The 16,646-nt window shown below is 39.0% G+C and overlaps 1 long non-coding RNA gene across 1 annotated transcript; it reads right to left on the reverse strand.

The window, feature by feature from the left end:
- Positions 317-15,990, reverse strand: LOC110405907. Its single transcript, XR_002443178.1, has 3 exons — positions 15,964-15,990; positions 1,288-1,411; positions 317-939 (listed from the first exon to the last, which is right to left on the reverse strand). It is a non-coding gene; the product is annotated as an uncharacterized LOC110405907 (long non-coding RNA).

Here is a 16,646-nt window from a genome sequence, read left to right on the forward strand (position 1 = left end):
TTATCCTCATGCAGGCACTTCTGCTGTGCCTTATGCCCTCTCATCCAAAGCTGAGAACTGCTGGGGCCATTTTTCCTAATCAAATAGGCAGAGTTATTTTCTGTACCTGTCTACAGGATCCCTTTTCTGTCTTACACTAGCTTAATGCCAATGCCAAGCCCTTCTGCTGTATGAACACTGCCTTTTATAAAATGGAATGGAATACTTTAATTCAGTTTTGTTCAGTTGGAAGAAAGCTACAATGATCCTCAATTCCCCACTGACACGCTTGGGGCATCAACTAACTGTCTAGAAAGTCTGTCCCAGCACCCTCATAGTAAAGAAATTTTTCCTAATATCTAGCCTGAGCCAAACCTAAGGCTCAGCTTTGTGCAGTTCTTGTGTGTCCTATCATCAGTTACAGTGAGCACAGCCAGGCACCTCCCTCTCCCCTTCCTCAGGAAGTTGCAGAGAAAAATGCTGTCACCTCTCAACCTCCTTTTCTCCAGACTAGACAACTCAAGTGTTCTCTCCCTGTTCTCTTTATAAAGAGAAGGTTTTCTTCCAGCCACGTTCCAAGGAAGAGGTTTTTTTGTTCATACTGGAAAAGGTAGACATCACCAATACGATGCATTCGCCACAGCTTTATTTAAATAGAAATTATGCCTGGGATAATGCTTGGCAAAGAGAAACTGAAGGACTTCCTTGTGCCACACACTGCTGTAGACAAGCAAAGAATCTTGAACTCCAAGCTGTAAGATTCTTGGCACAAAAACTTTGTCATGTGAAAATAAAGAAAGGAGGAAGATGCAACAGCATTTCCGAAGCTTCATATGATCCAGAGCACCTAGGGAGGCTGGCCTTCATGCTGTGTAGTGTCAGCAGTCTCCCCAGGGTGACCAGAGTACTCCCAAAATTACCAGAGGTGTTGTAGACAGGCATAATCTCTTCAGGTGCCTTCTAGAGGGAAGGGAGAAAACATGACTACATCTCCATCTACAAAAGCTGAATTTTAAAGGATATATCTTAGACTTTTTCCACTCAAAAGCCTGGAAAAAAAAAGGTTAAAAGCCACTGGGACAGTTTTCAATTTACTGGCGCAGCAGATGGGAAAGGCTTAGTTAATTTTTTATTTATACTCTTAATGTTGACAAGCAAGATTTCTTTTTTTCCCCTCCTTCACATTATCCAAGCTGGTGTGCCTGGGAAGCGTACTCTGCTCACTTCAAAATATTCCCATGTGCAGGGTGGCAGTTTGCCATAGCACTACACTGTAACTTAAGGTGACAGCTCTTTGGGAGAATGTACCTTTGCTCATCCACAGCAAGTTTAGAATCCTGCATTGACATCTCCCTGTCCCTTCCCACAGCTCTTCCTCCAAGGGTGAGAAAGCAAATGCTTTCATCTGTTCCCCCAGCATTTTCCTGTTTGCCTAAAAAGGAGAGCCAGATCATGAGCTTTCAGCAACATTTTGTACAAAAGTGCATCAGAAGCCATTACCTGGAGATGCGTATTATGCTGCAACATTCAAGACAAGTCTGTAGCAGGTCCAAACACCGGGTACCAACAAGAATAGTCTGAGTTGCTGCTGTTTTAAAACTGCTTTTTCCCAAGCAATATTTTTCAGAATGAAAGGAATTGTCAAGACCAACAAATTACACATAAGATATGAAAGAAAAGGTAAGCATTTCTATTGTGGGCACACAGCCTAAAAATACGAGACGTGGCTTGGAAAAAAAATGTCAGTGGCAGTTAAAAATAAAGATAAAAGTGAATCTATGGAAGTTATTGAAAGAAACATCAGAAATGAGAACCCAAAGATGAAGTTAAAGGCCATGGTGCATATACTCATTCACTGGTAGTTAACAGCTCAAATCTCAAGAAATTGGTGGTGGCAACTGCTAGGTAGGTAGCAATAATACATTTTAAAGGCACTTTTGGAGCCCAGGATAGAGAATGCAGGATGTATTCTCGTTCCTGCTCTGAGAACTTACTAAGTATAAGCATAATGACCCGTAAAGCAAATGTGAAAGTAGTGAGCTTTCATAAAGTCACTTAGTGATGACTTAAGATATCTACACCATTCAGACATTGTCTGCCTCTGTAAGCAACAGTGTGCTTGCCTAAACCTGAATTTGACTCATTGCACAAGTGCAGAAGTTGTGCACTCAGGGTCAGCACTTGGGCAAGCCCAGACCTTCTGTATCATTTCCGTCTAGTCTTGGACAGAGACACATCACTACCATCGAATTTCCAAGCCACTTCAGAGGGAATCCTTCCTTCATCTACTTAACAAGAATTAACAGATCTAAATATACAGTTTATTTTTGGTTAACAGCTTCATCTTTATATCTATCTTGGCTATTTCTCTCTCTCTCTTTTTTTTTTTTTTTTTTTTTTAAGTAACACATTACTTCTTCCACTGGTCAAGATCTTATGTAAGACTTCATTTTCTTGTGCTATTTCCAGAATTTGGTTAGGCCTGAAATACACCAGGCCAGTTCCCTACCTCAACGATACCAGTGAATCTGTCCCTGCGAATGCATCTTCGCTAGGAAGGGGGACTAGGGAAAAGAAAGAATTTCAATACATCTGTTCTGTCCAAAATTAGGAGTTACAGAGCACTGTGGGAATAAAAAACAAACATTAAACAAACCAAAAAAGCCACCCTCCCGTACCATAAACCTCATTTTGCTTGAACTAGTTCTCCTATCTCTACTGGAAGTGCTTCAAATTCTCAAGCGCCTTTTTTAAAGCTTCAAATTGTACCTGGAAATGAACTGCTGTATGAACTGAATAGCTTACATTAGACAGAATCAAAATTCAAGAAGAGGTACACGTCACACTCAAATATATTTGAGTTGAAGTTCAGAAGTCCAGACATGTCAAAATTATCAATGTTTATATTATTATTAGCGAGGAAGAAGCTTTTGGTGAATTCTAAGCCAGACAGACTTACAGGGAAGGGCACGGCAAAGAAAGGGACTGTGCTGTGCACACAGCCATGCTATTTACAACATTCTGTTTCACATGTCACAGTTCAAATCTAGTTGTCTAAAGCTGATGCAATTCAATAGACTGAAACTATTCTAGCAGTTGTGGCTATTCTGTTTCATTATTCTTCTTCAGTAAAGCAGGTATGTAAGGGTTCGAAACTTCTGAACTGTGTCTTCTGTACTCTGACCTCAATTTCCTAGCAACTTTCACAGTAAAAGTAGGACAAAAAGAAGTGTTGCATTTACTCAGAAAAAGTTATAGCATGATTTCCCTCCTACCTCTTTTTACAACAAAAGAAAAGGAAACAAAACAAAAACACCCCACAGATTTGCAATATAATGATGCTCAGCTTGAAGTAGCCAAGCTCTTCAGCTGTAATTCAGAGGGTTCACCCCAACTCCTCCCGCTTTTAGCAGTCTCAGTAATTAGAAAAGAGCAACTGAAGAGATTCTGGAGAGCACTACAAAATACCAGTCCTCAAGGGTGCAATTACAGTGAAGGGAACTGTAGGAAACATAGGCATGCAAACAGCACACACAAGACTTTAAAGATGCACAAAGGATCACGCATATTTGCGAAACTGCTCCTTGACTTCTTGTTTCATGTGATAATCCTCATCTTATTTTCACAAAACGAGCAAGAAAAAAAACCCTCTGCTCAGAGCCTGATTCATCTCTTTCCATCTTCATGCCTTCTCTTCCTTTTTCCTGCCTACTGCAACTTTCATGCTTTTTAAACACTTCTATCACACAGATCTAGCACCCATAGTGACCAGAGCAGGCATGGCACAAGGCCTGTGTCATGAGTAATTTTGACAAGCAGAGGTTAGTTTTTCTTGGGAGGAGTTAACTAATACAATCAAAGATATGCATCATCCCCCAGATCTCTGGAACAATGGAATTATCCCTAATTCAGCTCTCACTGCCCAGACTTCTTATTTTATCATGTAATTAAGTTCCATACAACATGAACTGTGAAATGGTTATTGTCTGTAATTTCAGAGGACTTCTTAGACTGCATTTTCCAGGAATACAGGTTCTGCGGAACTACTCATTACCAATAATACATACTTTAATATGCAAAGAAGAGAGTACCAGAGTTGCTTGATGTGGGTACTATATTTAGTGATCTGGCGCAGAAAGGTGGAAGGCACAAGTTTAGACAAGGGTTAACTCAGTACTTTCAAATAGTGATCTTCTTTAGGACTCAGTGCATACTTTGAGCGTGCTTTACTGCCACAAAATTCATGTCTACTTACACGTTCAGGACACAACAAATAAAAAACTCTCTACTTAAACATCTGGGGTGCAAGATAAAAAATAAATATACATACATATGCACATATATACAAAATCCAACAATTCCAAGTAGTATAATCTGCCATTAGCATTCAATTAATGATGAGTATGGTTCTGATTACTGTATCTTCAAGAGATATGACAATCCAGTCCCTGATGCACGTGTGCTGTAGTTACAGACAAATCCAATTTGCTTTTAATTTGAAGTATTGTAAACAGTGTTTGAACAGCTTAATTAACATATCCAGCTTCTAAGTGGTACTTGTGAACATCAGTATATAAATATGAAGACCTAGTTAATGAGTACAAACATGATCAGTGGATTTGAATCATCTTTGATGATTAACAACTTTTAGCCTACAGTTTGTTGTTATTTGGAGCCATGAAACAAGAATTTAGTAGTTGAGTATTTTGTTGGTTCAGTACTGGCTGCTTACAGGGAACATACAAAAAATTCTCTCTCTCAAGCACAAAACTTCAAGGCAGGAGGCAGGATCCTCATTCACTATTCCAACACCGTCAGCACAGCCACTGCTCTTTAAAATGTTTATCCTATTGCATAACCTTGAAAGAAGGGCAAGAAGTTTACTTCTTGCTGTGTTTGTGACTCTGTTGCGCTCTCTGTCTATTCCAACTGATTAAAAAGTACACCGTGACAACCGCAGTTAATGACTTGCAGCGCCTATATTCAGTCCAGTCTCCGGCAAGGAGCTTCCACGACGAGCTATCATTGCGCAAGCAGAGAGAACGTTCCATTCCTCCTCCACTTCAGATGAAAGGAAAACAGGAGGCCTACATAATGGCTTCAGTAAAATGATCTGTGGTCACAAATTAAAATCTGCATCTTCTCTAAAACACACCAACCAACTTAGCAACCTCAATCCCGCTCCCTCCTTGCTCCCTGACAAAAGAAAAAAAAAAAACACAAAAAAGAGAACAGTGTATAGGTAGAAAAGAAAGAAAAAAATGAGAAGGTGTAAGTAGGAAATAAAATTTAACCTTGAAAGCAACTCCAGTGGTCATTAGATTTTCACTTACTTCAGAAAGATCCCTGGATATTTAGTGCCCATTTACACTAGGACATACTTTATGGACCTTTCTGTGATTGATCAGTTCTAGGAGGAGAGAGAAGCTTCGGGGATTTCTTCTGATATATAGCATCCATCTTTAGTCTGTTGGGTTCTGAGATGAATGACATCAAACTACTCACTTCCTTGGGAGTGAGCACTGCCATTTTTTCCATGACTCAGATCACAAGCAAATTCCTCATTTGACATAACGCTTTTTTTCTGTTTGGGTCAGATTATTCAGAAAAAAATATATACAAAAATAAAATAGGATAGCCAAGGAGAAGTCAAGGGTGCCAGATATTTTGTTGCTGCTGCTGATGATGATGAATAAGAGGATCCAGAACATCAGAAACACATTCCCAGACCAACTACTGAATTTCTGTGCTTTGATTTTTAATTTCATTTATTCTATGTTTCTTTTGTCTGCGTAGACATCTTCCCCTCTGCACATACTTTTCAGCCGCTTTCAGAATATCAAGGGCTATTTGGTCAAAATGAAAAACACAGGCCATATAGCTAATAGGTTTTAAAGAATCCTATTAGTTCTCATGCCATTAAACGGGCACTCAAATCACTAACTGCTTTTAAAAAGTAGACTCACTGTGTGTCTGAGAAGATGGTCACAATGAATCCAATACACTTCACTCTCATCACCCTTAACATGAAAATTGACCTTTCAAAATTCAGATACTTATATTTGATGTTACAGATTACTCACAGATTTCACTCTACTCATTTTCAGCTATTATAGAGCTCCATTCGCTCTATTATCTTGAATATGTTATTTTACATAGGGTGTTGTGAAACTTCTGAGTACTTCAACAGTTTTTTATGCTATAGAGAGATTAATGAATGAACGTAATTTCTCCCCCCCAGGTCTTTTGAATATTGCTACACTTCTCACCTTCTTTTCCTGCAAGTTAGTATGACATGTGTAACATGAGTTCTCAAACTGCCTTTCATTTCAGAACAGCATGACACCAGCACAGTGATAGAGCTGAAAGCCATAAGAAGTTATCATTACACTCTCAGAAATGCTATCGTAATCAATCTTATGTTATGTATTCACCAGTTAGACATATACCACAAATCAAACCCATGTAGCCACAGATAGAAATGACATGATTTAACCTTTGGTGCAATAATGTAAAATGAATCAAATTCACACTGACAGGAACCTGCACCATAAGCAGTGCACTCAGCTAAAAAAAAGTTTGTCATCAGTAGGGACAAATCACAAGCATTAAGGCAACCAAGAGCGCTGCCATTTTATCACTGCAGATGTAGAATATATGGTCGGGCCTTGGTCATCTACTCAAAAGGATTTGAAATAATTTGCAAATTTATATCAAGCTATATAATCAAGAAGAAGCAAATTGAGCTATGTTTCTATTTTCTACTTATTATTCTGTTTCACTTGGGTTGTAATAATAAGAAATCTTGGCTTTCTCCACACCACTGAAATAGAGGGAACTGGACATGCTGGCAGCCCCACTTGATGAAAAAATGAAGATCAGCCCCAGTCCAGGCCTTAATTTACACCTACGATGACTGCAAGAATATCTACGCGCCAGAAATTAGATAAAGTTATTAGTCTCACTTTACAGAAGGCAGTTGCTCTAAATTGGCCTGTATTTGGTCTATACAGAAGTGTTAAGCTGCTGTAATTTCAAGAGTAATTATATACATATAATATACAGATGCACAACTACTTTTCCAAGAACCTGCTCTCTGCAGCCAACATTTTATGAAAGAGGGCTATCTTCCAGTGGAAGTAATTTACATTAGATGCTTTTCTTCTTGCTTTGTTATACTTCCTGATACTTGTTGGCCTGACCATTCATTTTTGAAAAAGAGCAAGCACAAACAGTAAGGTCAAAGGAAACAAACTCCTTTAACACACAAGTCCACAGAACAGGAGGAAGGAACCGCTGTCAACTAATGCTCTGAACTGAAACATTCACAGATCGACAATAGAAGACTTTCCATGACCAGAAAAGGAAGTCGCTGGTCTGACAACTGTTATTATTTTAACAAATATTAAAATATCAGTAACTATCTGAGTAGGACTATATGCTTTAATCTTTTCTCCATCACCTGATTCTTGTAGCTATAGCACAAACCTCTGACTTTAAAAGCAAGCCTCATTTAAGTTGCAAGTGCTCTGGAGCTTAAGGAGAATCTTCCAAGGTGCTTTGTTTCGCTGGAGCTTCCAAAGCGAGCAGCGGGAACAGGACTTTCTCCTGCAGTAGCAGTCAGAGATTGGGTATTTCATGCCTGTTTTTCTGCTTGGAACAAGGAGCTGGGAGAAGCTACAGAAAGTAGCCTGGTAACTGAGCCATATGCTTCCAGCTCCAAAATGCGTTCTCGGGACCGCTGTCTCTGAGGCAGAGAATGCAGCACCTGGCCAGAGATGCTGGCAAATGCACCAAAGCAGAAAGAGTACCATTCTCTTTTGAGGAAAATGGACTCTTCTTAAATCAGCTTACATTTAGGCTAATGACTTATCCTCTGCAGCCAAATGAAGTGCCAGGAATCATTATCCTCTTAATGGTGACTCGTACAGGCATATAACACAATAAGAAAACACTAAACCCCTATAACAAGTCAAAATGTACATTTTTTGTTCCCATAGCTACCAACTATAAGGAAGGCATTCACTTTCTTATATGTATATATATATGTTTTTAGACAAGAAATCCAAAGTAACCATACAGCTGCATCATGAATCATGCAGGAGTTGAAATGATTACCAGAGCTACAGGTTTCAAGAAATGAAAATGCTAAAGTCAAGCCGAGGATATTAGAGTATGAATTTTGCTAGCTCAGTAATGTTTTAGCAGTCATGCACTACTGGGAACTATTGTTTGTTCCCCCATCAAGCAGATGATACATCTCACAGCATACAAAACATTGTCTAACAGCAGTTGGGTTTTCCTGAATCCAGAAGTAAGTCGAGAGAGCAGTTTCTATCAACCTTCGAATTCACAATTTGATGTGAATGTGGCCATTAATTCTAAAAAGCTTCTAAGGTCATATAACTGAAAAAAAGAAAACTGGGGATAAGCAACAAGCATAGTGGAATTTCTGAATTTCTTCATGCTCCCAACTGGGACAATGTTTAGCTTCAGCATCATCACACATTAACAGTAATACACTATTCCTTTTGAAAAAGCTTCCCCAAGTTACAGTCAAAAAAAAAAAAAAAAAAAAAGATTCTGATGGTAACTTCAGGAAGTGTTCCCCAAAGACACCATAACCCCGGTTAATTAATAAAGCATTTTTATAAGGTAAAATTGTTATAAGGTAAGAGTGTACCTATAGAGAGTATGTTGGCTTGGGTTAAACCATTTTGATAATGTAAGTGTATAAAAAATATATTCTGATATTCATGAAGACTTACAGGAAAACCACCACCTTAACTGCTTTAAGTTTTCTCTGTAGATATGCCTAAGAAGTGCTTATCTGGACAGTGTTTTAACATAGGCCCCCATTTGCAGCCATCACTTCTAAGTGACATATTTTGCCCTTCAGCCAAGACCTCTTTTTAATATCTGTTTGCTGCCCTTTTCCACTATAGTTAGGCTTCACCATTTCCTATAAATGGTTAATACAAGATAGTCACACATCATTACATTTTTTCCTTGGTTTTGACCACTCACATCACATCTCTCTTTAAACAGTAAAAACACAGCATTAGTTTAACAGAACAAAATTCTGCAGAAAGACAGATGTATGCATGTAGGCAGTAGACCCTAAAATGCATTTAGAGTTTTACTGGATCCTCATTAAATTTCATCCTTACATTTCACTTTTTACTGAAGAATAGTAAAAAAAAAAATAACAATAATAAGTGTATACTATTGCTCCATGGAACTAGAAGTTAATTTCCAGATATGAAAGTAGAACACTTCCAAGTTTGATTAAAAAGTTACCTTAATATATCAAAATCATCACACTAATTGCTTGAAGCTACTTGGAAGTAGCTTTAACGTCATTTCAGTAGTCATATAGAGAAATGCACAGAAGTGAAGACAAAGCAGAGAAAACTAGTGAATAAGATTAGTGATTTTTGGGACACGCTTTTACTCTCATTTTTACAATAACAGACCAACTCCAAATACTCTGTAGAGAGTATATGTAATTGACAGCAAAGTTAGGATTTTCTAAACTTAGATAGCAAGTTAAGCAAACAGCGTTAGAACCTCCTTAGTAGGACTTGTCCATTGTTGAAAGTTAACCTGGATAAAGGGAGAAAAAAGCGTACACTTCACTTCCGAATACTCTCATGCACTGATGTCCTGATTCCTATTCAAATTAATTCATTTTTAAAGTGGATTTTTGGTAATTAAAATTTAGTTTTTTATTGGTTGCCAGAAGTCCAAGTTTGAGTGGCAGATGTCAATCAAGAAGAGACCATGTTTCCTGCTGTCAATGGTTTATGGGCGTTTGGCCCGGTTCCGTGATGAAGGGGACGGGGGATCCTCGGGTCCACGCCCTGGGAAAAGGGGAAAAGGGTAAGGAGATGGCCCTGAGAGCAAAGAACAGCGGCAACAATCTGAGGAGAAACAAACTAATTTACTAAATAAGATACCGGAATGCAAAACAACACACTATAATTACAATATAATTACAATTTAAGCTGATAAATCCAATATATATAGAGAGAATGTCCCAAAATCAAGGTAGGCCTTACTCTACTACCGATGATAAGACGGCTGGAGAGCAAGGTGCTGCCAAGACGAGAGACGGCAGAAAAAGGGACGAGGTCTTGTGATCTGCAAGTTTTTATACTGCGAGCTTTTATCTTTTCCCTCCAGCTGGAAATAGTAACAGAGGAGAAAAGTACCGTGGGGACTGTAGTAGTCCTTCTCTTCTGAGAACCAGGTATATCCACTACATGATGTTATGATGTGGAATACCAATAACCGAAAATCACAAAACCATGACACCTGCTATTTCCAGTATTTCACTGGATATTACTACAAGATTTAACTCACTCACCAAATTAATATCTATAGTACCTAGCATTACTTTGAGGCTTTACTTTCAATTCCATCAAAACAAAGCACAGTTTCTTCACTAGCTGATCTTAAAGGTCCCTTCCAACCCAAACCATTCTACGATTCTTCTAAACTACAAAACTATTATAGTGCTATAGCTTTTGTAAAGTTGAATGTTGGAAACCATGCTAAAAAAAAAAATAGAAAGATGAATTGCATTAGGAAACATGACTTCTATAGACATATTATGGCTATATCTGCTCCAAGTCCTCCTGCTGTTTCTGTCATTCACATAAATTTCACTGACTGATCAATTTCTGCTCTTAGTGCCGTTTTAGTAATGCGTGTGGCTTGCAGGAAAGGAAGACACAAATTTGTGCCCTGTTCCCTCTTACCCTTTCTTCTCCTCCTCCCTAAAAACAGCAATGTTAATTCAAGCCCTGGCTTGAAACACAACCGGGGTCAGCATACCAAAATCCAGGCATCCACACATTGTTGTTCTCCCAGCCAAAAAAGGGAAATTCACAACCAGGAGTAACTGGCAAACGAGGAGTAGCCAGGGGAGCTGGTAGGACACAGCAGCTAAGACACGGGTTGTAGAGCGAAGTCCTGAGAGGAACTGAGTTTGATTTTTCCTCTAGCAGATCCCCTTGGTGTCTCGTTTTGATATAACAGTATTTTATTGCTTGAAATACAAAGAAAGTTCAGACACTTGGCTGAGTATATGATTTAAATCTAGGTAACAACACATCTTCCTATGAAAACAAATCAAATCAATGTAATTATTGAAAATGTTCTGAAGCCATTCCTCATCATCAACAGTAATGCCATGGTAGTCAGGTCTCAAGTTCCAAGTTACATTTATATGTGATTCCTATCCTAAGAGCCCAAGCAAACAGATTAGAAAAGACGCAGAACTGGCACAGTCAGTCCTTTAGCTTTTGAGAGAATTGGTAATAACATTGTCAAAGTATTACACAATAAGGCTTCTTTGTTGTTGTTGTTAAGTCCTTGCATGCATCATGCTATAGCAGACTCCTACATCTGCTGCTAGTTCCATAGATTGCATTGGGAACAGCCCAGCTTCCAGCTGTTTTTTAATTTGGGTTTTCAGACACAAACTTCTACTTGTCTCCATTTCCCCGTTACCGTTTCATATTTCATGAACGCCCCAGAGGTGGCCCAAGAACATTTTCTCTGTGATAATTGCCACACGTCCGCACTCTCTGGAACATATTACTCTTCAAATCTTTTCTCTTTTTCCAATCGGTCTTTGTCATCTAATAGTTTTATTTATATGACTATATTTAAACCTGCTAAAATAAAAGTGTTCGGAATACAATTTCCATTTTGATTTTACAAAATGGAGTTATAGCTAGCTGAAAATACAGGATTGCATATAGCAAGTTTTAGTGCCCACTGGCTTAAATGTAAATCTTGTACCATGCAAGGTCATTTCATTTCAAAGGCAGGAGATTTAAATTTCTATTACAAAATGTTTCATTTCCTCACCTACTGAAAATTTAGTAGCTCAATCTGATCATCTGAGGACAGTAGGCTTTTAAATCTGATAACATATTATTTAGACCTGGATGGTTAGAATGCTCCACTTTCTCAAGAATGATACAGCCTAAGAGATATTTTAGAAGATACAACTTGTTATAGAGCATTACGAAATGGCTACTGAAGTGCTTTAAAGCATCCACACAACCACACTGAAGAAAGAAGTCCTCTCTATAGCAGCACTATTTTGATTAGTAGAAGGTGGCCAAAAGTTCACTATTAGAGGGAAAAAAAGCACCTGTGGAAAATTAATTCTAGTAGAGTAAGCTGTAAAAATGATCACTGGTAAGTCCTTAATTCAGAATTAAATAACATTAATTTATATTAAAAATAAGGACTCTAACTGAATTAAGGACATTCTAATCCCGAGACTTCAAATGGGTTTAACGCTAGGCAGGTAATCCCCTGCAAATCTTAACTCAGGTTGACCTCCTTAGATATCCCTTTTGCTGCCAAACATCGTATATAGGTGTTTATATTATATGAAATATTATAAAGCTTTTTTGAAGCATGCTATCATTTGATTATAACTGCATCCCTCCTGCCTCACTTCCAGCTCCCACTCTGTACTATTTCAAAGCCAAACAGTCCTTATCATTCCTGTACTTCTCACATTACTTTCAAAGAGTTTTCCACAGGTGAGTAGTGCCTTTTTGCAATCCAGCATTGCTCAATAATAGCTACACTTCATCCCTTATAACCTCTGTTTTTACCAACAAAAAAAATAACTTCATGTATTCTGACAAGTGAAATTCTGCTCCATACCCTACAGGTTAGAACTCACATGCTAACTAAAGGGGCAAATGAAATTTCTGCACTATCTTGCATCTTATGTGTTATAAAAATACAAAACGTGGTGTCACTGGACTATTCATGTTTGCATACACCCTGCAATGACAAATCACAGAACTGAGAACTGGGCTGTGTCAGACAGCTTAGAAATCTTACCAGGTATATTAACATAGCTACCATGTTAAACGTACTTTATAGCTACTTCTGCAAAATAAAGTGAGCAAATGCTGGTTAGTTTAGATATAATAATTCTAAGTCACCAGTAAGAGATACAAGCATTTAAACTCTGCAAAGTCAAGCTAGGACCATTACAGGAAATGCACACTTACAGACAACAGTGTTCTCCTGAGGCTTCAGCATGCGACCCCGAAAGTTAAAATCAAACCAACACTGGCTTATAGCAACAAGAAGCCTAGACATAAAAGTCTTTTTCATATTTATGATTCTATTTTTTATTTTTCATATAAATTTACAGTTACCCACACTGGCATACAAACCACTGCGACGGTCAGAATATGGGATTCAGAGAGCGAGATCTCAGGGGACCCCTTACCCGACAGACGCTCAGTAGTGGCATGTCAGCTTCACTGGAAGGAAGCTCCGTGCCATTTTGCCAAGAGAAATCAATTCATCACATTGATCTAACAAGTCTCGCTGCCAGCTTTGGCTATGGAGCTGCTGCTGGAGATGCAGAGCACTGACCCACTAATGCTAACATTAGCGTGCTGTGTGCCTGTGCCAGCATCTGCACACAAAATTCATACTCCACGGCTGCTTGGACCAGCCAAAACTATTTGGGATATATTCTATTAGAGCTGATATTGCTTTTGCTCCTACAAGCGGTAACTCTACTGAGATTGGCTAATTCAATTTTGCCCATCTTATCAGATTTCTTTTTAATGAAACTGAACAATAGTTTCATTTGTTATGTTATTAGTTTTCCCAGTGGTAGCAGCAAGACTAACTCTGTTGAAAGCTGAACAACAGCGTTGTGCCAGTGTTGACTGTTTATCATCACTATGTGCCAGCTTCATATTGCAAAGTTGCCCTGGTCCATTCCTTTTTGTTTGTTTCCCATCCACGGGGATTCACAGCTCAGAGGTCATCTTCCTGCTCCATCTACTTTGTGGATTAGCATGCACTTATACTTAAGTACTACGCCTCTGAAGAGAACAGAAATGATCTGCAACATCACAGAGATCGGGAGATACTCTGGACTCAATGGAGCAGGCTTTTTTTTTTAACCTCACTTGCTTTTGAGTTGGAGTAATCATCTTAAATATTCATACTTACAGATATTGTTAAACGAATACTTAGCAGCATAGACTGTACAGGTTGTTGTGTGAGAGCAAATATTCAAATGTCTACTGTCAAATTCACCAATTAACCTCCAGAGATGCTAAAAAAAAAAAAAAGCCACCCATGTTTCTTTCTTCAGTTAGGTCCCCGCTGCCTCAGCCCATTTATCACATTGCAAAGCCCTACACTGCGCTGGTGTTTGCAGGGAAATTGTATTGAAAAAGTAGATTGATTTGCATGATGCACCCCAAGGTTTTTTAGCTCTCTCTGTCGACAAATATCTCATTTTATCTATGTATTTAGTGGTGGTGAGAAAAAACAGACTGCCAACCTTTACACATTAATCCCTAGAGCATATTCATTCTGAGAAGTGGCCTAGGATATGTAAAACAAGTGTTTTGCTGTTATCTCCCCAAAGTCTCCTTTGATTTTGTCTTTCCAGAAGACCTGATTCAAACTAAGAGTCAGGTCTCCCACAGAACTCCTTATCAGCATGACATCAGTGGATCCACACACAAAGTCACTCAAAGACAGGACAAGCTCAGGTCACAGAAGTCATCCAGGTCAGGAAGCAGATTGCCTGCCCAGCATTTGGGTTTAAATCAAGGATAAAAACCAAGCCTTGGCACAACAGTCTTCACTTCCAACAGTTGGCCAAAACTTGACATCCTAATTTACCCTTAGGCCATCTCGTTCCCATCCTTACCTCCAGATCCTGAACACACTATGCTTTCAAGCTTTTGCCTCAGTACCACTACCTCATCTCTTGTAAGGACCGCCTCCAGCAAAGCCATCTGTGGAAGCTGCCTTAAGTAGAACTATTGTTCCCAGAGCCAAATACACCCAAGAACTACAGTAGTTACTAAGGGTCCGGTGAATGATTAACTTTTATACCTACTAACAGATTTCTGCTGAAAATCTAGTCAAAATCATTTAGTTTTTACAACACATCTTCCCTGCCCTAAGGTATTGCTGTCAAAGGTATTATGGTTATCAAAACGCACAGACAAAAACCCAGCATTTCCACTAACTGAGAATACCTGGATGCTAGTTAGTGCAAAATGATTATTTCCACAGTACATTTAATGTACACCACTTAACATATGGGACCAACAAATCCAATGTAGTCACAGTGGCCACCAGCATGTAATGGGGAGCTGGATAAACCCAACAGAGGTCTGAGAATAAATAACAGAATGAACTATATTTTCTTACCCAAATAAAGGTAATAAGACATACCAATATTATACGGAAGAGAAAATAATCTGGTTAGAGCTGCCATTGCAGCCATCCAGTCTCCAGTTTCTTTTTGTTTGTGTATATTTTCAGCAACAGAAGAACTATGTGCTGGTGACAGCTCCAGCGTACCCACAAGTGCCCTGAGATGAGAGCTGGTCTTCATAATGAAGCCAGAAGGAATTCCATTACATGTAGGATACAAGGAACAGGAAGAAGCAATCAAAGATGCCTTTTAAGCTCAATGTCTACTTGTTTCTAAAGCATTTACTAGAACTTAAATATTCTTGCCCTACTTAGCGGGACTAAGGTAGAACAAGATCTGGAGCACCTCAACTGCAGGAGTAGCAGGAAACAACTGCCTTTAGAACTGACTGTTATAGCCAGTTCTTATCACTCTGTGCGGTGGGCACATGCTTTGTGCATTCCCCACCCACACTAGTGAAAACTACACGAGTCATTCTGGAGTAACTTCAGCAATCTGCAATGCCCAGACACCGTCCAACTCAAATACAGATGCCTCATATTTCTTCCATAGAGCAGTAACACTCGGAGAAATAATTCATTTCACTCAAAATATACCCCTGGCCCCAGAAGAAAAATTATTCTTACAGTTGCAATGCACAGCAACGACAGTAGAGCAGCAAGGTCCCACGCTGCAGCAAATGAGAATCTACTCAAACACAACAGCCATGAGCACAGAAACAAAGGAAAGCAGCAGCTTACCTTCTGAAAACTTCAGGCATACAAGGATCTGCAGCAAGATACATTTGTCTCCACTGCCAACCCTTAAATGAGGTCTGGGAATCTTCTGGTCACTCAGGAGCATTGCATTGCATGCACCTGAGCTCCCTTGGGTTGGCCCTGCCTTCCCACCAGGTGCTCAATCACTGGTTCAAGCTGTGACTTAGCATTTCTGCTACAGAGTTCAAATCTGCTGTTCTGCTTCTTGTCCATCTTTTCCAGAACAGTGCTGAGGAGTTCAAATGCCCACTGATCTCAGTAATACAAGCTTTTTTCCTGGGACCATCATTACCGCACACATAAATAAACTAAATGAAAACAGGCATACCAAGGCATTCAGCAAATATTCAGTATTAGAGGTACTTAAATATTTACTTCTGAAGCTAGATTGGAGCTCACAGTGTGCATTTTAAAAAATAAGAATTACTTGCATTATGGTAGCACCTGGGAACCTAGCCACAAATAGGACCCTACTGTATAAACACAATCAAAAAGTCAGTTTTTGCTCTGAAAAGCTTTTAAACTATGAACAACCTTGCAATAATTTCAGCTGCTTGGTATTTCATTTGAAGAGCTGAGCTCCTAGCGTTCAGCTGCACAAGACAGTAAATATATTCCTACTCTGAGCACCCTGTACATAAATGAAAAGCACAAGGAGTATGTGC

This window comes from Numida meleagris, chromosome 13 (assembly GCF_002078875.1).
Source record: "Numida meleagris isolate 19003 breed g44 Domestic line chromosome 13, NumMel1.0, whole genome shotgun sequence".
Taxonomy (NCBI): domain Eukaryota; kingdom Metazoa; phylum Chordata; class Aves; order Galliformes; family Numididae; genus Numida; species Numida meleagris.